Here is a 25968-nt window from a genome sequence, read left to right as displayed (position 1 = left end):
ATTTAAAAACAATCAATATACCAGACAGGTAAGTGAGTAGGTATGTGTGATTATGGATAAAAGCTCTTCCAGTTACTGAAATATTTAACTCTTTTGTGCCTCAGGCACTATGACTGCTTTTGAAAACAGCTCTATATTTAGATTTTTATAGATAGAGTTCAGACTCATGCCTCCCTAGCAAAAAATTCTTCCTGTCAATCATTCTCTTCCTGATGATATTTTATTCATTTGTATTCTTTGGAATATGAGATAAAAGTCTACGCTTTTCTTTGTTCTGTTGCAATATACTCTTGAATGTATTTTCACAGTCTGTTCAAGTCCTTAGAGAATAATGTGTCCTCCTTATAATCTCTCTATATCAGTAACCCATCTAAATTTATATGCCTAAAAATAAAAGCAAAAACCAAGATAATTAAAAACATAACCATCCCTTATTCTAAATTGTTAAAACTAGTTCTGCTCATTGATATTTCTTCATTTATGAAAAGAATCTAAGGTGATTAAAGTGATATTCTTGGAAAATTAGGATTTCTTCCATCATGTGATCTTATGTTCTTGTTTTATTTTTATGGTCTTTTTTTTTTTTTTGGTAAGAAACCATTTGTTTCCCATCAAACTTATTTCCATTTTGTTTGCCTTTGTGGAAGAGTAGCTTAAGGTTGTTTCTACCCATTCAGTGACCTGAGCAGTGGGAACCGTGGACCAGTCTTTAGTGACAGGCTGAGCACTTCAGTCTTTAGTAGGGAACTCCTGAATAGGCACAGAGGGCACCCGCATGCGTTCAGACCAGTCTGAGACTTCAGGTTGAGTAGCAGTGAACTCAGGAGCTGGAGCAGTCTATTCACTCTGAAGTTCCTCCCTGGTCACAGCCTTTTCACCTGCCCTTCCTTTTTGGTCTCTTCAGGATCTCTATAGAAGTACAGATCAATCATGACCTCCCATGGGTGTTCACGGGAAATGGTGCCATGCTGCTCAGAAATTCTGGGCCAGCAATCACCACATCAGATACACTGTGTGAGCTCCCTTGTTGTTGCAAGGTTTAGCAACGTCCACATAATGCAGAGGAGAGTCTGTGTTACACAGAATGATGGTAGGCAGGTTAACATAAGATGCCTCTGTAAGTGGCTGGTAGTCAGCCCCGGGATCAGTAACCACCAGAAGTCTTGGCTCCTGGAAGGCTGCCGGAATCTGATTAGTGAAGGTTCCAGGAATCAAACAGCCAACAATAGGAGTGGCTCCAATAGCAACAGCAAACTTCATCACAGCTCGCTGGTCAGTACTCCTGGATGATATGATGCTGATATCATCTGGGTTTTATATGGCAACAATAGCATGAGCTGCCAGAAGATTCTCCCAGGTTCTCTTCAGATTTATGATGTAATACCAGCACTTATCCTTTTGTAGATGTACTGTTCCATTCGAAAGTCAGGTTGGTGCAACATGAGTGAGTTCCTGCTGTAAGGAATTTGAGGACATCTTCCTCCTTCATTTGCAAGATATCAAGGGCTTTGGACACTGTGAAAGTTTCCCTTCAGTTTATGATGAGAATACAGAAGAATGCCCTATGGACTCTCCCCAGAAAGCTCAGAAAATCTTCACTCTCAACTTTAAATCAGGCTTGTGGCTACTCCAGTCTTGAACTTCTTATTCCAGGTCTCAGACTGAGGTTTCCTTTTTATCACCTTGTGTCTGAGATACATCTTATCAAACATGGTCTAGTACTTGGTTTTCTAGAACTAGTAATGTTTTCCAGTCCTGCCAATACCATGTCCCTTATATTTTCCCCTGAGATTTTATTTCTGTCTCATATTTCCAGATTACTGTCTTCTTATGTACTGACTGCTGACAATTATCTATGATTTCACTCTGTGTTCTTTTTTCAGGATTAAGCTGGTTTGGGTCTGCCTTATGTCTAGTCTTTTATCTCCCATGCTGTCAAAAGTTCCTTTCAATACTCCAAGTGGGTGTGGTCCTCTAGGGCCTGCTCCACCCTACAGTGGCTTTCCAGTACAAATTGTGGCCTTGCAATTCATCCCCATTCTACCACAGCTATGTAATATTTTTTAATATATTTACTTAAATTCCATGTAGTTAACATACAGTGTAGTATTGGTTCCAGAGTGTACACACACACACACACACACACACACACATCTTATGCATTTATCAGTTGATGGACATTTGGGCTCTATCCATAATTTGGCAATGTTGATAGTGCCGCTATAAACATTGGGGATCATGTGCCCCTTTGAATCAGCATTTTTGTATCTTTTGGATAAATACCTAGTTGTGCAGTTGCTGGGTAGTAGGGTAGTTCTATTTTTAATTTTTTGAGGAACCTCCATACTGTTCTCCAGAGTGGCTGCACCAGTTTGCAGTCTCACCAGTAGTGGGACTCTATTTCTCCTCATCCCCATCAACATCTGTTGTTTCTTGAGTTGTTAAATTTTGCCATTCTGACAGGTGTGAGATGTTATCTATTGTGGTTTTGATTTGCATCTCTCTTATGATGAGTAACACTGAGCATCTTTCCATGTGTCTGTTAGCCATCTGGATGTCTTCTTTGGAAAAGTGTCTACTCATGTCTTATGTAACATTTTTGAGGAGTAAAGAAGCATGCTGACACCGCCAGCGCTAAATTGTTTTTATCAGATATATACTTATTTCTCTTTTAAGTGACTTTTGTTACATGTGTTACATTTTTTAAGGCACCTCTCTCTTGTCATTGACAAATCAAAGATTATCAAAAACTATTTATTCATCCTTTCCTAATTGATAAATACATTTTGATGCCAAAATTGCATGGTCATTGAAATGAAATGCATGGCAGCCCTGCAGAGTCGACGGCCCACTAAGTAGTGATAATTATTTGTCCATAAGACTCAGCTTGATCCAAAGTCATTTGGAATACCTTTTTCTTCTGTGTTCTGTGGTTTAGAAATAAGAAATAAGAAATAAGAAAATAAGATTCTCTTATAAAGTCAGTCACAAATAACCTGGAAATTCAGGCTTATTTCGCTACCATTAATGTAAGGAAATTATGCTTGATTTAGAAAGAAATTAGTTGTGCACATGACTCGAAAAATCTCCTCTTGTTTTGTGAAGGCACAGAGTGCCAATTAATTGTATATAATTATACTATAGCAACCACGAAAGTTTCCAGAAAATTACTAGGTTAAAGAGGACTTTTGACAACTGATTTTAATTTATTTTTATGTCCTATATAAGTATTATATATTTCTTGTACTTACTAGATTGTTTTAAAAATGCATAGAACACTACAAAATTCTATTTCTAACTCTTTTAGAGTTCTGTTGCACAGGGATGATGACTGAGTTAGATGTGAATCGAGGAGAATTTTAAGTGGATTATGACATTTCAATTTGAGGACTAAGATGCATCAATAACATCAGAGATCTGTTGAAATGTGTGAAGGCTGAGATTGGGGGAGAGGAAAAAGAAGGTTAATGAGAAGGGTCAGAACTCCTCCTTATGGGGCAAATTTTGAAGTGATTTCTTTCTCATGAATAATGGAGCTAGGCTTCAAAATAAATTTCATAAAAAAAGAATATATATATATATATATAGTATATATATATATATATATATATATATATAGTAAATACTATATACAATATATATAGTATATATATATATATAGTAAAATCCACCATGCTCAGAATGCAGTGTTTTTCTTTTCAAGTAAGTCAATTTCTTTTTGGGTTTATGTCTTTTAATTTTTTTTCCTATTTGGGTCAAAGAAATCGTATGGTCAGTTTCACAGGCCCCTAGAAGTCCCGTTAATCAAATGAATTATAAATTTATTTCATTACCCTAAAATGTAACAATTCTATAAATTAATAATTATAAATATCTGACATTATCCGTGAATAAAAGTTTAGTACGTTGCTTTATTGATTAAAAATATAATTTCATGTTATGTTAAGTCGAGCAGCACCTATTTTTTTCCCATAGGTTATTATGAATAATTGAAGAGAATTATAAATGTGTTCTCTTTTATTTGCAGAGAATAGGTCAACAGCATAGCTATACTAAAGGGAATTTTAGAAGTTTATTAAGGAAACAAATAAAAGAGATTAAAAGAAGGAATGGGGAAAAAGAAAAAAAATAAATATGTAGAATAGGCCAAAAATACATGGTGACTATACTTATAACGTCTTGTGTGGTTAAAAGTAGAAATAGAATTAAAATACATGATAATTAATTTGGAAGCAGCACCATAATTTGTTGTGGACCAATCCATTCACTGAGAACAACTAGCCAAGCTGGGGTAAAAAAAAAAGACAAAAATTATATTTGAGAGCATACCACAGCAAAGACTTATTAAGTTATAATTCTGAGAGAGAAAATAACCTAAACAAAATGAACCAGACATTTGGAAACACTTTTCCTATTGAAGTAGTTTTCGAATTTGCCAGGGGGAGGAGTAGGTGGATTGTTGGAGGTGGGTGAGCTGAGAAGTTAAGCAGAAATCTGAGGCTGAACATCTGAGAGTCCAAACTGTACCCTCATCATATCAGGAGATTGGTAGAATAAAAATTAGAGTTGAGCTCCTGTCACATTAGAGGCTCTGTAAACACCCAGAATTTTCTACTAGACTCCAAAAGACTCTATCCAAGGAGATAAACTAGACTGGAGATAAACCAGTTGTCACTGAAAATAAATTTGAAGCACCTAATTTCTGAGAAGATTAAGGTAATCTACTCCTAACCAAGCTGCCTGCCAGAAGAAAATTAAACCCTATCTAGAAGTTATGTACACAGATACCAAATAAACTATATAGTTTTTATCTACAATTTGCTCAAACAACTCCACAGAAACATTTCCAGGTAAGATGCAGCAGTTTGCAGCAGAGTAATGCTCCTGTCACACCTAGCCAAATAAATAACAAAACCATACTTTTAAAGGCATTGAGGGACTTTGGAGGCAATAAGGCCTGCATGAGCTAAAATTCACGGAAAAAAAAACTGTGTTGGGGGGTGCCTGGGTGGCTCAGTTGGTTAAGTGACCCACTCTTGCTTTTGGCTCAGGTCATGATCTCACAATTTGTGAGATCGAGCCCTCTGTCCGGCTCTGTGCTGACAACATGGACCCTGCTTGGGATTCCCTCTTTCTCCCAATCTTTCCCCCTTCTCTGCTCATGCAAAATAAATAAGTAAACATAAAAAAAAAAGAATTGTGATGAGTTGAGGATGACCAGCTACTTTTGCTCTACTGGTGACATTGTCTGCTTCTGCCTGTCGGTTAAAATCAAGCTTGTTCCAGACAAGATACTTTCCAAAGACAGAAAGATAATCCAGTAATGCATTTTGCAGAAACTCAGGGCTAGAGTAACACATGAACCTTTCAGTGGTCTCAAATTTGAAGCTAATTCTTAGCTCTGGGATTGGATACAGGGCTGGAAAACTAAGCCAAAAACATATATATGAGAGTTCACTATCTTCAATGTTTAGGGGGAAAAAGATATTCATGGGGTGAGGTCTTGCTTTAAGATAAATATAGTCTCTCCTAGAGATATTTATAAAATTTAAAATTGCATTGGCTGGGAAGCTGAAGAGCTAACTTGGGAACCCAAGAATAGCTGAGATTTGGGAACCCAAGAATATAGGACTGAGAGACAAGAAACCTTAGCCTTGAAAGAATCATCAGGTAAAATAGGGATAAACTGGCTGCTGACTGAATCTTTCTAAACATTAATAGATAATTTTTATGATTTAGATAAATCATATGATTGAGATAATAAAATATGACTAACTGTAAAAGGAAAATAAAGCAATAAAGACAAACCTACCAATGAACTGGATATAGAAATACAGATATAAACACTCAACTTGGAACATAAAAGAAAACTAAAAAATTTTAAAAGTATGAGAGACATATGCAACACAGTCAAATGTGTTAGCATACAGGCAATTCAAGTTCCATGGAGAAAAGAGAGAGAAAATGGAGGAAAAGCAGTACATGAAAATACAATGAGCGGTTTTCAAAAATGAGTGGAAGACATGAATACGCAGACTCAAAAGGGGCAGCAAAGAAGAGCAGTATAACTTTACATACAGACAGGCACAGACACATGCACATAACCAACTCTCTTCTATACATAGTAGTAAAACTGCTAAAAAGTGACACAAAGTGAAAATCTTGAAAATATACAGGGAAGAAAAAAAATACATTACTATCAAAGAAAGAAATATTTGTTGACCTCTTAATAGAAACAATGGAAACTAGTGGCAATGGTATGGCATTAGTGTACTAAGAACAAATAGCAACCAACCTAGTAATATATACTCAGAAAGAAAATCCTTAAAAATAAAGACAAGAAATAGAAGACAGAAATTGGAAGCAAGCAGGCTGACATGTAAAGAAAGGAATATTGCAGATTATAGTCAAGAGATAGCAGTGGAAACATGGATGTGTAGGAGAAAATGAAGCAGACTAAAAAGAGCAAATAAGTGGGCAAATATAAATAAGTGTTGATTAAAAATGAATAACTTAAGGGCACCTGGGTGGCTCAGTTGGTTAAGCGTTTCACTTTGGCTCAGGTCATAATCTCATTGTTCGTAGATTCAAGACCCACCTTGGGCTCTGTGCTGAGCTCAGAGCCTGGAGCCTGCTTTGGATTCTGTGTCTCCCTCTATCTCTGCCCCTCCCCTGCTTGCGCTCGCTCTCTCTCTCCCTCTCAAAAATAAACATTACAAAAAATGAATAACTTAAATAAATAAAAATGAACAATATTTATACTGGTCTAATGAGGTTAACCCTATGTAGAACTGAAATCATGGAAATAAAAGATACATATTGTGGATATAATTTAATAGATTTAGGGCTCTAGTAGAATTGGGAAAATGTAAATATTGTTTTTATTGGACTGTAATAAGATAATGGTTGATGTTACAACCCTCTGAGTAATAATTTAAAGAAGAATTAAACAATGTGTAAATGATAATTTAATAGAGTTTACAAAGATATAAATGCATGATTAATTCAAAAGAGAAGGGGAAAAATGGAACATAAAACTGAATCACACATACGGGAATGAATAACAGGAAGGTAAAAGAAAACAGAACCATATCAATGATGATAATAAATGTAAACATATATTATACTCCAAGTAAATGACTCCATTTGGGGACTGAATAAAAGTACAAATTCCTCTTATATACTGCCTAAACGAGTTACACTTTAAATCCAAGGATGAGAACTTTAAAAAAAAAAAATGCTGTATAGAAAATCAAAAGCAATTTGGTACAACTCATTAATATCACATAAAGTAGATTTTAATGCAGAAAACATCCTTAGAGATAAAAGGGATTTCATAATTATTAAGGAATTTAATTTAAGAAAAAGACGTCATAATTCTAAGTCTATACTCTAAATAACACATATAAAGAAAAAATTAAGTGCAGAAAAAGGAAAATAGGCTCATAATAATGTTGACATATTTTTAGCAAACATCTAATAAACTGGGAGAAAAAAACAAACAAAATTTCTATAAGGTTAAATGCTTAAAAAATCTAAGTAACAGATTTAACCTAATTATCATATAAAAATAGTGTAAACAGTAAATGACAAATAACCATAGTATGAAGTTTATATTGAATATTCACCAAATTGGCCACACACATACCATAAAGAAAAGTTCAATAAATTTTAACATTTGGGGATATTCTTGGTAAATCTCTAACCACAATGGATCTAAGCTAAATAAAAATCAATAAAAATAATAAATAGAAAAATATCAACTAAACGGGAATTAAGCTACATATTTATAAAGAACGTGTGTCAAAGAAGATATTAGCAAATATTTTAAATGAATGTAATTAAGTACAGATAAAAATGTGTGACTCAGGTAATGTATAGACTTAATGCATAGACTTAGAGATACAGTATAAAGGGAAAAAGAGTGTATGTAAGTGACAAAGCACTAAATTCTACACCTGGAACTAATATTACACTGTATGTTGACTAACTGGAATATAAATAAAAACTTAAAAAAAGAAAAGAAATTACTTAAATCTTTATATCCAAGGCTAGGAAAATCAGCAAGTAAAAATGAAATAAATTAGAAGGAACAACAACAAAAAATCAATAAGATGTTAAAGAAATAACAGAAAATCAGCAAAAATTAATGGGTTCTTTGAAAAAAATATAAAAATCAAGTACTTGAAAGAGCAATTAACAGTAATAAAAGAAAAAATATCAGTAGCAAAAATTAAAATTATAGAATCATTAAAAAATATGTAAATGGTCCTTGACTTACAGTGGCTCAACTTATAATATTTCAACGTGATGATAGTTTAAAAGTGATACTCATTTGGTATAAATCATATTTTGAATTTTGAATTTTGATCTTTTCCCAAACTGAAGATATAAGATCCTCTGTCTTGATTCTGGGCAGAGGCAGTGACCACAGCTCCTAGTCAGCCCCACCATCACAAGGATAACAACTGATATAACTGTTCCATACTCATACAACCATTCTCTTGATATATTCAACACTTTATTACAAAATAGATTTTGTGTTAGATGGTTTTGCCCAGCTGTAAGATAATGTAAGTGTTCTGAGAATGTTAAAGTTAGGCTAGGCTAAACTTAAGATATTCAGTAGGTTAGATGTGTTAAATGCATTTCTGACTCACTTATATTTTCAACTTACATCAGCTTTATTGGGATGTAACTCCATCATAAGTGGAAGAAAATATGTATAGAAGTAAAGTTAAATAGGTATTATGAACATTTTATTTCATCATGCATTATTTGACAATTTGGAGAAAGCAAATTGATTTCTTGATAAATGCTTTACAAAGATGACATCAGAAAAAAATCTGAAGTATCTGGTGTTGAGTAAATTAAATCATCATTGAAAAACTTTTCCATAAAGACAGATCAGATGGTTTTACCAGTTATTTTTTCCAAATATTTTAACAGAGGAATGCAACTCTTTAATAAACCATTCTAGAACATGCAAGAGGCAGAAATTCCCAACTCTTTTTTATAAGACCAATAAAAACTTGCTTCTAAAGCTTTGAAAAAATACAGCAAGTAAAGAAAATCTGAGACAAAATAAAATTTTCTCTTGAATGTAGATGAAAAATTCCTTAATAAAACAATAGCAAATCTAATATAATGATAGAAATGAACATTATTAACAAACAGGATTTATTTTAGGTAAGCAAGGACAATTTATAATTAAAAAATCAAAAAATATAATTCACCACAATTGAAAAAAAATTGTATGATTATTGGGACCAAGCATGCAAAAAAAATTCTTATGATAAAATTCAGCAAAATTGGAATTAAGGCAAACATCTTTCTTTTACACACACACACACACAAATTCACACACAAAACTAAATAAAAACTCAGTGAAATAAATGGAAGTATTCAATATACTCTCTAAAACTGGAAGCAAAACACAAATGCCCTCTAGCTCCCGCTCTGTTAAGTCGGTGTTAAAACAGGGAGAAAAAAATACAAAGAATAAGAACTGGAATAAGAATAATAAAAGAAATTCCCATATAATAAAGTTATAAATGTTGGAGATTATTCTGAAAAGAAATATTTAAATGAATAAGTTTACTTATCAAGATCACTTGTTACAAGTTCTCTTTTTTTTCTTATTTTTTTTTTAACATTTATTTATTACTGAGAGACAGAGAGACACAGAGCATGAGCAGGGGAGAGGGCAGAGAGAGGCAGAGACACAGAATCCAAAGCAGGCTCCAGGCTCTGAGCTGTCAGCACAGAGCCCCATGCGGGGCTCAAATTCATGGGCAGCAAGATCATGACCTGAGCCAAAGTCAGCCACTCAACCAACTGAGCCACCCAGGTGCCCCTCAAGTTCTCTTTTTAATAACTAATTTTATTTTTACGTGAGGAAAAAGAATAGGCCGAAAAAAATGTAAAAGTTATCATATGGTAACAGTAACTTCAGCAATTAACCAAAAACTAATTTAACAAAATTATGAACAAGGCATTAATACTAAAAAGTCCAAAAAATGAGAAAAATTAAAGGAAGATTTAACAGATGAAGCAATATACCACTGTGAGTTGAAAGACTTAATTTTTAAAATGATAGCAATACCCTTTAAGTTGATCTAGAGATTGCAAGCAATCTCAATTAAAATCCCAACAGATTTGTTTGTTAGTTTTTGTGGCAATGAACAAATTGACTTCAGGAATTTATATGTAAATGCAAAGGGCAATGTTCAGACAAAATCCTGAGTTAAACAAAATTTGTTAGCTCTACACTCCAGATATAAGACGCATTATAAATATCCAGTAATAAAGATGGTGTAGAATAGGTATCTGGTGGAAGCATTTAGAATCACTGAAAATGTTTCCATTCACATATGCTCCCCTGTTTGATGTCTAGGTGATAGTGCAGTGAGGAAAGGACGATTTTTGCATAAATGGAAGGATTGGACATTCACAGAGGAAAAAAATATATGTGCACTACTATTTTACACAATTCACAAAACTACTCCCAGAATTGTTTATCAAAAAGTAATACAGCAAAGTTTAGAAAATTGCCCAGTAGAATATCCTTGGAGTGGATATTTTTTTTTTTGAAAGAAGCTTCTAATAGAACTAACCATAAATGAAAAAAAAATAACTTGTACAGTTTTAAGATAAAAAATTTCAGAACATCAAATGGCATCATTAAGTGAGTTATAATCAAGTTGCATAATAGAATAAAAATTTCCAATGCACATACTGAACAAGGGAATTATATTCAAATCCATTAAAAATTCCTACAAAAAAAAAAAAGAAAATAGCAAAAACTAAAAGGAAAAGGTACAAGAAACATGAATTGGCATTTCACAAAATAGGGTATATGAAAGTGTAATAAAAATAGAAAATATTGCTCAAGCACATTAGCCTTTGGAATATGCAATTTAAAGTTACAATTGAATATCACTATACACTTACTAAAATGGTAAAATCGAAAAATTTAAAAATACTACCAAATTTTGATAAGGATATAGAATAACTGGAACTCTCCTAAATTAATTGTAGAACTATAAATTGGTACAGATATTTTGAAAAGTTGTTTCTTAGTATCTACGAACTCTGTATGATCCACTTCTACATATATTCACTAAATGTATGTATACATATGGTCTTAAATGTGCACACACACACACACACACACACAGATGCTCTCAGAAGAATTGTTTGTAATAGTCCAAACTGGAAATACTCAAATGCTTATCTAGAAAAGAATGAATGAAAAACTGTGGCATATTCATGCAATGATATACTACACATCAACAAGAATGAATGAACTTCGGGGCGCCTGGGTGGCGCAGTCGGTTAAGCGTCCGACTTCAGCCAGGTCACGATCTCGCGGTCCGTGAGTTCGAGCCCCGTGTCAGGCTCTGGGCTGATGGCTCGGAGCCTGGAGCCTGTTTCCGATTCTGTGTCTCCCTCTCTCTCTGCCCCTACCCCGTTCATGCTCTGTCTCTCTCTGTCCCAAAAATGAAAAAAAAAAAAAAAAAAAAAAAAAAGAATGAATGAACTTCAAATACATAGAACAAAATGGAGGACTTACAACTATAATATTAAGCAAAAGTAGGCAGACATGAACAGGTCATGCTGTATTACTCTATTTGTAAAAAAATTTCATTAGGCAAAACTAATACAAGTACTTAAAAATTATGATAGCTTTGCCCTTGGCATGAGCAAATGTTGCTAAAAGAAGCACAGAGACTTCTGGTGTCCTATTTATAATGTTTCCTCCTATTGGTGCTGTCTACATGGATGTGTTCACTATGATAGATATTTGACCCTAACATGATGATTTCTGAACTTTTTGGTATACAAGCTTAAGTAAAATGTACAAAACAAAGCAAACAAACAATTATATAATGCAGCTGTCACCATCCTTTACTAAAATTCATATGGCTATAAATGCCTCCTTTATAAAAGAAGACTAAAAATCAATGATCTAAGTAGCCATCTAAAAAGCGAGAAAAGGCAACAGCAAACTCAACATATAAGAATGAAAGAGATAATGAAAATAAGAACAGAAAATAATTACATAAACATCGAACAGAGAAGATGTGCAATGTAATTTGTTTTAGAATTTTGCTTTAAAAATGTATGTTTCATAGAAAATAACATGGGCTTATTTTGTAATAATTTCAGATCCACCCTTAATCTAATTAATTTAATAGATAAAGACCTCTTCTACCTGAATTCTCTCAATTCCACTCCAAGAAGTGACTGTTAAATGCTCCTGTGTTTCCTTGTAGATAAGAGTATATAACAGGTGAATATATGATATGATATTATGACATATTATTTTCAAGAATGTATTATTTTATATTTATTACCAAACTTATTTTCTATTTATTATAGATAATATGCATTCCTTGTCAGCATAAATGACCTATTTACATGTCTATACCTATATAAAAATGTACTGATACCTAAAATGATATATTACCTTTAAATTTTTATTTTTTAATTTCTTTTTATTTTACTTATTTTTTTAAATGTTTATTTATTTTTGTTTGAGGTAGAGACAGAGTGCAAGTGGGGGAAGGGCAAAGAGAGAGGGAGACACAGAATCTGAATGAGGCTCCAGGTTCCCAGCGTCAGCACAGAACTCAACACAGGGCTCGATACCACAAACTGTGAGATCATGACCTGAACTGAAGTCAGACACTCAACTAACTGAGCTACCCAAGTGCCTCTAAAAATTTTATACCCTGGGTACACAAAAATTTACCTATCATAAATGTACAGATCAATGTTATCACAAAATAACTTAACCTTTGGAATTAACTCCAGTTCAAAAACCTAAAACAGAAGTCATGACAAGCATATATAAAATGTCTTTGTTGTTGTTATCTTGTAAAGAGAAGAACAAGCTTTCAGGGAAATATAATAATGTAATAAAAAATAATATATTTACTCCTATCTTTAAGTTTCCTTAAGCATTTTCTCAGGGATCCAATATTGTCGTGCCTCTTTTCACCGTATTGTAAGCATTCTGACAGAGGACTCCAGTTCAGTTCTACATGAGGAGATCTGAACTGTTATTGATCTTGGAAGTATTAGAATTGAAATTCCTACGAAGTATAGGTTCAAATCTTGTCACCTTGGCTACCTGAATTGTTTATTAATTCAAGAGGAATTGATAGCACCCTGCAGTTGGTGAAAAGGTCACTGATTTCAGAGTAAATTTTAAATGATTCAAAGTCTTAGTATCTCATCTTCTGGAGCAAGGGGAGTAGTCTGGGAAGGAGCCACATGTGTCACACATTGAGTCAGCACAGGTTGAGTCAGCTAGAGCTGAGGGTTGGCCTCATCTTTTGGGGCAGAGTCAGGATAGTCTTCTGATTACAAAGACCCTGAGGATTCAAAACTGGAAGAGAGAAGTATTTGGCCTTGGGGACTTTGTCAGTTCATCTTTGTTGGGAGATCCAGCCCTCTCATCCCTCCAATGGAATTTGTCAGTCCCTTTTTACTTTCCCTGGTCTCTGTTGCCATGGTAACTGTTCAGAGCCCCTACTGTTTAGTTCATCACTGAAAAGGCAACATTTCAACATTTTCTGACACAAATTGGCAAGATATGTAGCTGCTGGCAGTACTATCTCAGCAGGACTCCTGGTAATGTAGTAGGAAATGTGTGGTAAGGCAATTAGAAAACACCAGTAGATAACTGAACATTCCATGTATAAGAAAATGCCTTTGGGAGATTTGCTACAGTACTTCCAGTGTTTGGAATGCACTGCATTTAGTAGCAATCTTCAATTCAATGAACACATTTTGTGTGCATACAGACCTTACACTGACTGCAAATCACATACAAACAAATGGATGTGATCTCTCACCTCAAGCAACTTGCACTCTATTGGTACAAATAACATATATCCAATCACAGTTAAACCAAGTCTTATTGTGTGTGGGATCTGAGTGAACAATTCTAGGAAGGCTTCAAATAGGGAGATGAAATTCTAGGCGACCTCTCTTGTGCCTCTCATGGTAAGGTTATGGGGGAGGGCACTAGACACAGAGAAAACTACAAGAGTGAAATAAATGATGGACGTGCTTTAGCCAGAGTTGCTAAAGAAAGACAGAAAGTCTCCTATGAATTCAGAGTAGGTGTAAACAGAGTGGCAGGAGATACAACTGGAAAGGTAGATAAATATTCACTTTCGCGTATTTTACACCAGTGTTTCAAATCATTCTATACGAAAGTTAAGCTAATTTTTTCCTAATAAATAATCACAGGATGCACAAAGAGAAATAGATTTTCCTTTATTCAAGATGAAGTAAAAGTAGCAAATACTATTAATAATATTAGCTTGATGCTATAATAAGGTGTTATATTAGTTTAAACCATTTAAAATGACCAGTTTGGGAAGTATAAAACAGTTCAATGTCAAAGTTTTACATCAACTTCATAGGTAAATTTCCATTCCATATGCTTAGACATTGATTAATTCACTAATTTATAATGTTGCAGAGATTTTTAACATTCAAAAATACTTACAAAATTGCTTTTTCCTCTAAATTAAGTGGGTCCTAGAACTACATACATGTGCATTTACATATACATTTTATATGTGACAGCTGCACTAATTGTGTATGAGGAAGTAACTCTCAAATAACACTGGGATATTTAATGTGCATAGTTCCTGTATATGAAGGGATCATATACAGTACGGAGATATTGGAGAGTACGAATATCAGTTCATGCTCATCCAGGTGCCACAACACGTTCAAATGATGGAAATAATGGACTAGAAGACCTCATGAGTCTGATGGTTTCTAACTCAAAAAAATGAAAAGTTCTAGTATAAGGCATTTTTTTGTGTACATTTCAAAGGACATGTTTCTTGCCATATTACTAGGACTTTAACCTGAAGAGTGCTGTTGGTTTGGTTTTGTTTTGTTTGTTTTGTTTTGTTTTGTTTGTTTTCTGAACATATGTGCAGCTGATTATTTTCTACTTTGAAGCCCAAGAGCAACTCATATTACTGATTGGTGCCTGGGATGAAACTAGAAAATAACATTTCATTCATGAAAAGGGACCTCTCTCTCTCTCTCTCTCGGTCCTTATTTAGAAAACAGATTATTTCCCTGAGACTAATTTCCTTATAGAATTTTAGAAATGTTGAATTATTTAAAATACCAAATTTTGTCATGGTTGGAGTTAAGTATGTGTATTTTTTTTTCTTTTTCACCCTTCAAGTTGCATCCTGTTTTGCAACAAAAATTGACCTTTACAGAGAAGAGGTGTATGTATGTTCAAGGGATCTTTGGAATTTTCACATTAATGTGCAGTGATTACTTTTCTTCTATTCTGTTTGTGCTTTTTTTCATTTGTTTTTATGGGTGAAAAGAACTACAACAATGACAAGCTTAGTGAAATACTATTTGAAAGCAATGTAACTTTAGCCATATCAATAAGAAACTCCCCCAAATTGTCTTCACTACTAATGTATAAAAGCATTCCAAGAGCTAACTGCTGATGAAATTTTCAGCTAGAGACCAGAGAGACAGCAGAGCCTAGAAACATGGTTCTGGAATAGGGATGGTAAGTATAATATACTACATTACCAATAGAGGATCATTTGCAGAATATCACTCTAGGAGACAACTGGGACCCTTGCTTCTTAGCTTTCTGATCCTTGTGCCACCAAAGGAAACATCCTGACAGATTTATAAACCTCAGCATAGCAATGATAGGAAAGATAGTGTGTGACTTTAACGCCAAAAGGATTTGAGTGTTGTGCTAGGCAGAATACTAAGCTGATTCCCAATAACCCATGGCCCTCTGTAATCCCCTTCCCTTGAGTAACTGTGAACATGATGGGATATTAGTCCTTTGATTATGTTACATTCTACAGCAAATGTGAAGTGCTATGGCCATACTGATACTTTATTTCCTCATTAATAATATAAGATATAAAGAAATAATGAGTGAAATGTTCCTTGCATGATGCCTATGACAAATAGCACTGGATGGCAATTATTATCATTAGTATTAATATAAAAAACACTCTATCATTCTAGGACTCTTTGTTAAACCCCTGCATGTAAATATTACCAAGCTACCTTCTATAAGAAGGCTCCCTTGATCTCTAAGACATGTATAATTTTGAGAACATAATGTTCTTTATGTGCCTTCAATGCAATATTTGCCATATACATATGTATATGTAATATGTACATAATACATAATATTATGTATATTATGTGTATGTAATATGTATATATTACATACATATATGTGTGTGTGTGTATATATATATATATATATATATATATATATATATATATGAAATGTGTGGTGGGGAGAAGGGAAAATGAGTGATGGGCACTGAGGAGGGTACATGTTGGGATGAGCACTGGGTGTTGTATGTAAGCCAATTTGGCAATAAATTATATTCATAAAAAAAGTATTATTATAGAATTTTTTAATGTTTATTTTATTTTTGAGAGACAGAGAAAAAGAGAGTGTGTGAGTGGGGGAGGGACAGAGAGAGAGGGAGACACAGAATCTGAAGCAGGCTCCAGGCTCCGAGCTGTCAGCACAGAGCCTGACGCGGGGCTCGAACTCACAGACCGCGAGATCATGACCTAAAAGAAAGTAAGACTCTTAAGTGACTGAGCCACTTGGGTGCCCCAGAAAGTAAGCTTTATTTATTATTATTATTATTTATTTATAAGCTTTATTTATAAATCAAGCTCCATGAAGACAGAGATTCTGTTTCATTTATTACAGTAGACAAGACCAACAAACATTTCTCAAATGCACGTGCATACTGAAATATACTTTTTAATGGAGATTGCACGAATTCTTCTAGGGTAAGGCCTACCATTCTCTTCTTGGTCTTCCCGGTTTTAGAATTTTTGTAGTAACCTATTGACAGACCTTCCTGATGTCATCTGTTCTGAAAGGACAGGAATATGAATTGAATCAATTTTATAAATGTTTACTAAATTAATTATTCTCTTGGCATGGTTTTCTCTGGGAAAAATTCTCCCACAGGCAAGAATACCATCTTGTCAACATCTTAATTTAATTCTATATTTTCACATATCACCTGTCCTCATGCTTCTCTTTTTACATATCTTTCCTTTCGTGACAACTACACTGGCCTTTTGAGAATTCATTTCAGGGAAATAGGTAATTTTATTTTCCATGTTCCAGTCTCTCTTATAAATGAAAATAAAGTCCTCTGCTTCCTGTGCCTCTGTTCTCAGCTTCCTAAATGACCTGTGTATAGCTGTCCACCTTGCTTATCAATGCCCATTGGTTACTGTGGCCTTGGGTATCAAGGTAGATGTCCTGCTAAATTCATGGACCTGTTAGACACATGAAGGAGAAGCTTCTTATGTTTTTATCTTTGCAACTTGGGTCAGAAATAAACTTATCTTTACTTGCCATTTTTTGATATATACTTTAAATATTTTATGGTTTTGTCAGTTATACCTTGATAAAGCTGAAACAAGATTACACCTCTAGAGTGTTGGCTCTCAACCAATGGTGAAATACACATCCCTTGAATTTGGTTAGTTTATGGTTTGGGCTAATAATAAGTTCTACTCCTCTTAACAACTGAGTGTTGGGGCACCTGGGTGGCTCAGTTGGTGAAGCGTCCAATTTTGGCTCAGGCCATGATCTCACAATTGGTCGGTTTGAGCCCTGTGTTAAGCTCTGTGCTGACACTGGGAACCTGGAGCCTGCTTCAAATTCTGTCTCTCCTTCTCTCTCTGCCCTTCCCCTGCTCACACTGTCTCTCTCTCTCTCTCTCAAAAACAAAATAAACATTAAAAAATTTAAAAAAAAACTGTGTGTATTTCATATGTTGTACATATGTAACACATAGAAATGGAAGTACTGGGTGTTAAAGCAGACAGAACTCTGACTTTAGTAGCTGTTATTGCTGGATGTATTAATTTATTTTTTTTAATTTTTTTTAATGTTTATTTATTTTTGAGACAGAGAGAGACAGAGCATGAACAGGGGAGGGTCAGAGAGAGAGGGAGACACAGAATCCGAAGCAGGCTCCAGGCTCTGAGCTGTCAGCACAGAGCCCGACGTGGGGCTCGAACTCACGGACCGTGAGATCATGACCTGAGCCGAAGTCGGACGCTTAACCGACTGAGCCACCCAGGCGCCCCGCTGGATGTATTAATTTAAACTCCCACTGGTAATATGAGTATTTCTGTTGCTGAACATTCTTGCCAACACTTGGTGTTATCAGTTTCCTTTTTCTTTTTTTAATTTTTAGCCATTCTTCAGGAATTACGATGGTAGCTCCCTGGAATTTTAAATAATATTTCCTTGATGACTTAGTATACTGAACATCTTTTCATATCAGATGCTTTCTTATTCTGATGTTTTTATCCATTGGAAAAGACTTATGCTTTCATTTTTCTCAGTATTTTATTATGAATATTTTCAAACACAGATGAATGTTGACAGATTTCATGGTGAAAATAAGTATAACCACTACCTAGGTAACCATTAATGTTTTACTATATTGGCTGTATCACATTATCTTGCTGTTCATTTAACTCCAACACAGTCATTAATGTATCCTATTTATTTTGATGTATTTCAAAGGAAATTAAAGTAGATTTCAAAGTGAATTAAAGAGATCAGTATCATTTCTATTTTGAAGGTTAGTTTTGAAGATTATAAGATTTTATATTAGAAGTTTGTGCTTTTATCATTTGGAAAATGCCTTCTGTTTTCCATCATTTCATCAGTCACTTATCAATCTTCTGTTGCTCTTTGAAGGTAATGTGTCCTTTTTTTAACTGCATTCAAAATTTTATCTTTATGGTTTTAACTTTAGCAGAGTTATTATAATGGATCTGAGTACTTATTTAGTTTATTTTACATTGTTTGAGCTTGTTGTGGCTTTATAAATACCTAGCTTAAATTATTACATATTCTTGGGAAAACTGTTCAATATCTTTTCAAATGTTGCTTCTTCAATTTTCCATTCCTCTATGGCACTATAATTCCACTTGGTCAAACCTTTTGCCACAAGATCATAGACCTGTTTGAATTTTTCCCATTTCTCATTTTGTGTATTTGCCTGGCCATGGTTTTCTGATCCTTTCCTCTGCTGCATCTAGTTTATGTTAAACTCACCCACTTTAAGTCTTTTATTTCAACTATGATATTCAGTTTTTAAAAATTTCAATTATTCAAAACCATAACTGCTCTTCTTTGGAAATATCCTCATCTGTGTCATCTATTTTCTTGCAACATGTAACGATAGATGTTTTAATGTTTATTTTTGAAAACTGATAGCTACTTCATCTGGGTGTGTATTGTTTTTGTTTTTCTCTCTTGTTTCAACTTGTTATGCATGGAAAATGTTCATAAAAATTGTGGTGGTCTGTATGATACTTTATTCTTTCAGGTATATTCTGTTCTCTGGTCATCTACATAAGTGAAGTCAAGTCACTTTACTCCAATTAAGAAACAAAACCAAAACAAGCTGTTTTTGGCCACGGTTATTATAAAGTCAGTGATTGTCTCCTTTTGCCCTCTCCAGCTTAGAACTCATTTTATTTACTAGGGACTTTCTTTCTTGATGGATACTCCATCTCACTTCTTCCATCTCTAATATTGAAGTTTCCTCTGGTTTTTAGTGGCCTTTTGTAGAATGTCTTGGCCTCTTGCCCGGATGCAGCGTAACACATCAGCAAATGCCTCAAATGGAAGATAATACAGTGTTCAGCCTATTTACTTGCACTACTCTCTTGGGAATCTTGGCCCTTCAGATTTGCTCTCTTGATAGCTTCACACTCTAATTTGTCCTTCTTCAGCCTGTGAGACAGCCCAAAGCTGTGCTAACTTCTCTGCTTCTTAGCTGAAATCCACCCACTGAAATTTTATTATCTCTCCTCTTCCTAAGAACAGCCAAATCCTGAACTTTCAGAATTTCATTATCCATTCTCCCAGTTTCCTTTTTTCCATAATCTCTATGATCTTCTAGGCTCAAGTTCTGATGGTCTCAAAAGTCCCTGTTTCCTTTAAAGAGTCCCTGCTGCCACAATACTTTTGTATTGCTTTCTTTTGCATTCAGCATTTTTTTTCTTCTCAGAAAATATTGATTTTCTGCAAGGATATCTAACATAATTAGAAATGGGAGACTCAAGGATTTAATGTACATGAAAAATATTGGTTCAAAAATGAATTGAGTTTTTCTTGATTTTGGGGGTTGAATTTTGAGCTGTGTTAGAATGGGCTGAACAACATAGTATCTGAGTTAGATAGGTCCTCCTCTTTCTGGCTCCAAAAACTCTCAACCTAACCATGCACAGATATAGATCAAGGCCAAAAGTTGAATGAGATATTTTCACTCAGTTTTTGACAACTGGCAATGTTCAGAAGTTAGGAAACAGATGTTTTGTAGTATCTATATGGCCCTGGGACGATGAGGTCTCAGTAGAAGACAACTTCACTTTTACTACTTGAGTCTTGTTTGTTTGTTTGCTTGCTTTAGTTTAGGTAGTCCTGGGAACCAACATACTTAGCAATGGCATCAGGGTTGTCCTGCAGTGTATCAGCAGCTATGGTAGCAATATAACTCAGAATTCCAGTGGCTTTTTGGACAGAAGGCACCCAAGAGGATGCTGAGAACAAATGTATGATAAGAATGTTGATTAGTACCTGAAAGATGCAATCTGGGATGCCAGCAGTCTAGTAGGAAATGAAATAGCATGGAAGGTAGAATGGTTTAGTGAAATTCAGTGAAATGAAGAGGTATTCTGTTTACATATTTTTAATTTTAATTTTTGAAATTCCAACTCAAAATCTGTCTCATTTATGCTGTATGTTACAAAAGACCTTGCTGACCTCTGATCACACACATTCTTTTCTTTTTCCCTTTACATTAAAATTAATTTTATGCATTCTTTTAGGTTGTGATTTCTATCTATATGATTAAATATAAACATAGGTGATAATACAACGTGTATTATCATCCTATTGTTGCTGTAGCAAATTACCACAAACTTATCAGCTTGAAACAATGAAAATTTATTATCTTTCAGTTATAAAACTGTCAAAGTGTCACTGGGTTAAAGTCAAGGTGTCAGCAGGACTTTGTTCCTTCTGGATGCTCTAAATGGAAATGTCTTTCCTTGTCTTTTCCACCTTCTAGAGGCCAGCTTCATTCCTTGGCTCACGGCTCTCTGTATCACTCTGTCTTCTGCTTCCATTGTCATGTCTTTCTCTGATTCTGACTTACATGACTTCCCCATTATAAGGACCCTTATGATTATACTGAGCTCACTCAGATAAGAATTATCTTCCCATTTCAAGATCCTTAATTACATCTGGAAAATTCCTTTTTTTAATTTACAGTACTGTATTCACATGTTCAGGAGATTAGGGTATGGACATACTTGAAGGCTGTTGATCTACCTACCACACTAAGTATACAATTTCTTTCATACTCCTCCTAAGTCAATTAATAAATTCTTCTAAATGAAAATAAGGTGCTCAGAATATATTTGTTGGCTCATTGGGATCATCTTTAAAGTCTAGTGGGTACTTGGAAACTACTTAGAAAATATTCACTCAAGTGGACTGATGTTTGACAAATCTTAAGTACCAAATCCTTGAATCAAACGAGTAGGCATCAATGACCTATTCAGTATGAGAATATTTTGATCCTATTTGACATACTGAGAAATGATATCTCTTGAAGGGTCTGTAAAAATAAGCATATAAAATATTTTCAAAGAATAAAGATTTCTAATTGGACATAGTAAGATTTTTTTGCTTGTCCATATAGATCTATACTCTGGGCAAAATTGGTCCTAGTTCTAGACTTGGGAAACAGGCAGATCTATATAGTTTGGATGATTCCTATTATATTTCCTGATTGATTCCTTCCAATGAATTGTTCACTTAAAAATATTGTAAAAGCTCCTTATTGTGCAATCATATGTACGTTGGGGCCACACACATTGGATCCAATTCTGTGTTTAAATTTTATACTTTTATAATTCAATTACTTTTCCCACTTACCAGCTGGCTTCTTGAAAGAGGTTACTTACAGCAAAAAGCTAGTACTAACTATTCTTAAAAAAGAGAACATATTTTACTCATCTAGTTACCTCATAAGATGGGGACCATTAATTTAACATCACATTTTCATGAATTGTTTTTTGTTTAATGAATTTGACTATTAACTTTGGAACTATGAACCTTGCAAGCAGCAGATGGTGATATAGAAACTTCTAGTTTTCCTTAACATTTTTATGATTTGATAGTCTATGTTTCCCAGTGCTAAAACATATAATTATAGGGAAAATAGCAATGATGTATTAAAACATAAAATTATTCATTAGAATGAAAAAGCATATTTAAATGCGAGAAGTATGTTTATAATGTCAGATTTTAATGTTATTGAAGCAGTTCAAAAGTTTTTTCAGAACGGAACCTCAACTGTGTCAGCAATTAACTAGCAAGAAGATAATAGCTGTGTTGCTTTTAATGCCAAAACACTAGGTTGAAATTTTTTTAAATTTTGTTTAAAAATACCTGTAGTGTTACATTTCAGAGTGATAGGTCGATGTTGTATGGAGCAAATACAATTGTACTCTGTAATAAAAACAATGACAGTAATAAAATAGCAACTGCTATGTTGAGTAACAATCTTCTAGGCAATGCATTATGTGTTTTACCTACAGTGTTTCCTTAAACCTTCACAATTAATCCAGTGCATCAGGTAGTAAAATCTCCATTTCAGAGACGAGAGTGCTGAGGTAAGTAAGGTTAAGTAATTTTCCCAAGATGATCCTGTTGTTGGTGTATTTATATTCAATTTACAAGTTAAATGTTGAAAAAGAGTGCCTTAATATTTCCCTCAGCATGATGAAACTTTGGGCAGGCTTCTTCCTGTCTCTAGGCCTCTAATTTCCATTTTCTTGAAGCATTTACTTCAGAAAAACCTTTCATTGTAAATTCTTTCTTTGCGCCTTTGATATATAAATTTTTGTTTTATGGTCTTTTGTCATTTACAACCCAGGTCTATTTTTCTCAAGGCCCTGGAAGTTATCACAATGAAATGTAATCATCCAGGAAGATAGTGTTTCCTCCCTATCTCCCAGTCTCTATGGAAGGGTAGGAGCCCAATTTGGGTGGGTGCCTTGCTCCAAGTTGTGAGACTACACCACCTGTCATGAAGATACTAGAGAGTTTAATTTTCCTTTGGTTAAAGCCAATTTGTGAACATACATGGCCTGCAATGCTCATACCCCAACTCTTAGAAATACTTCTACTCTTTGTTTCAGGGAAGATGAGGTCAGCATGTCTGGTCTGTCTCCTCCAATGTAACACCCTTGAACAGAGACTTCCTTACCCATTCACATTTGTCTAGTGAATTCTTGCCTCAGTTTTTAAATCATGAAGCCCATACTTTCTTCCCAGTATGATTATATTACAGGAACAATGATCTTGCTTTCTGGAAAAAAAAGTGTATATATATCTCATTGTTTTAAAGATAAACATCCAAAAATGTTTTAGAATAAGTTGCGGAGTTGTATTTTCCTCTTTTTTTTTTTATCCAAAGCCATACACGATATTGTGCATATGTATATATGTGTTTTCAGATCCCCAAACATGCTGTAAAATTCTGTTGATTTGCACAAGTGACATCTTTGCTTCCATTCACAACTTAACACCTTCCTTTTTGTGTGTCTGTGCATACACAGTCACACATGGAACAATTAAAAGAAGATAGGTTTTGCCTCCATACTAAAAATAGAACAGCAGGGATAAAACAAAAAATATATATATTCACACGATGTGACAAGCAATTTTAAGCACTTTTTGGATGTTTTTTTCATTTAGTTTGCCAAACAAACCTATCCGTAGTCTACAATGTGAACGTTAGCCACATTGTGCATTGTGGATGAGCAAACTAGGACACAGTGAGATTTCTAAACCATTTCAAAGGTAAAGATACCAAGGCACAGTGAGTTTAGTAAACTCCCCAAGGTCAGAAAGTTAATAACTGACACAACTAGAATTTGAAATCCCAGTCGGTTTACCTCCAGACTCTGAGCACTTAATCTTTCTGTCACACTGCCTCTCTTTGCTCCAAATAACAAGCACCATGCAGAGACCACAAAACCTACCAAGAAGTCATCCATCTGATCCTTGAATTCGTATGATCATGCAACTCTAATTGTCCATAGTTATCTTAGAAGGCCAAATAAGTCAAGATAAATTGCGGAACCCCTGAAAAATAGACTCCGAACTGAATTTCCTCTGCAGAGAAATTAAACCTCTAGACATAAGGGAAGAACATGGTGATCACAGTGACCAGGAACAAGGATCTGAAAGATTTCACCAGTGTTAGATTTCCATTAAGGAGCAGAGCCTGAGAATAGGGCCACTGCTAGACTAAGCTTTTTCAAGGAATTATTCCAAAATTGGTCATTGTAGTACTCTAACCCAGAGATCACAAGGACTACAATTCAAATAGCATAAAAATACTCCTTAATTAGAATTGTCTCAGTGGATTACATTTGGATGGTCTCTTAAGACCAAAGGTAATTAACACAGCTCAAAAGACACTATGGGTAATTTTCAGAATAGTCAGAAATATAATTTCTCTTATCACATTATGGTTAAGTAAACTGGATGGGGAAAGACAAGGTCCCTCACTCAATCTAAGTGCCATGTCTCAATAGGATGCAGAAGACAGGGCTCACATAATTCACAGTAGGAATCGTGTTCAGGGGTTTCAACTGGCTATAAATGCAATATATGTCAATGATACAGTGTGCCAGCCTTGCTCACTCACCCTAACCAGGCCAGCATAGATAGTGGGAGTGTTACATAAAAATAGGCACCACTCAGGGTGAGGGGTGGAGGTAGTGCCTGGCTGTCTCAGTTGGTAGAGCATGCTACTCTTGATCTCGGGGTCATGAGTTCAAGCCCCATGTTGGGCATAGAGCTTATTTCATTAACAATTTTTTAAAAAAATAGATACCACTCTTCTTTGTACCTGTTATCAGAATATCTTTGAGATAATACAATCATTAGAGAACTGCTCTTTATAAGAACCATATAGATGAAATGAAATGTATTCAAAAGAAATCGGCTAGTCTGGAGACATGTCAAAACTATTTAAGGAACAAATTAAGAAACTAGCATAAAGTTCAGCCTGGGGAAGTATATTTGCAGAAAAACATTTAACATTCTGTATAACTTATGCCATGACCTGGTAACAGGTGTTGGAAGCTTTAGATATACACATTTTTACAGCCACAGGTTTTGATGCAATAGGTTAGACCAGTGTCTCAGAAACCAGTGCCTCAAGATCCAGGCCTCACTTTACAGTTTAAAGAAATTTATACAAGATTAAATATTCAGGGAGAAGGTTAAATTAGGTAACTATATTGTCCCATTTGACTCTTGGTTCTATGATTCTGTTCAGTGAACTGTTTAACTTTTCTTAAAGTTTATTTATTTATTCATTCTGGGAGAGAGAAAGAGGGAGAGTGAGGAGAGGGGCAGAGAGAGAGAGAAAAGAGGGAATCCCAAGCAGGCTCTGTGCTCTTAGTGCAGAGCCCCACGAACCGTGAGACATGACCACAGCCGAAATCAGGAGTCAGGACACTCAACTGACTGAGCCACCTAGGCGCCCAATGGTTCTGTTAAGTGAATTTATTGAATGATGTGGCAATTTGTAACATGTTAGATATAATCTCTCAGATCATGAGGGGAATGAGGTAAATTATACTTTGAAACACAGTTAGAAGGTAAATTTCAGCCCATTAGTAATATCACATGATCACCATGGATTTTAGGAGGGAAGATCATTGTAATCACTGTGTGTAGATAGTTACTGATTTTTGTACCTTGAAAGAAAAAGAGGCAAATATACAGGATGCAATCACATACATTTTTAGGATGAAAAGCAAAGAAACAACTGATGT

General features: G+C 34.6%; 1 pseudogene; it reads right to left on the bottom strand.

The window, feature by feature from the left end:
• Nucleotides 1–342: 342 nt before the first annotated feature.
• Nucleotides 343–19130, bottom strand: LOC131486632 (small ribosomal subunit protein uS2-like; annotated as a pseudogene).
• Between the last annotated feature and the right edge of the window lie 6838 nt (nt 19131–25968).

Source organism: Neofelis nebulosa, chromosome 10, assembly GCF_028018385.1.
Source record: "Neofelis nebulosa isolate mNeoNeb1 chromosome 10, mNeoNeb1.pri, whole genome shotgun sequence".
NCBI lineage: Eukaryota > Metazoa > Chordata > Mammalia > Carnivora > Felidae > Neofelis > Neofelis nebulosa.
This window is presented reverse-complemented; position numbering and strand designations above follow the sequence as displayed.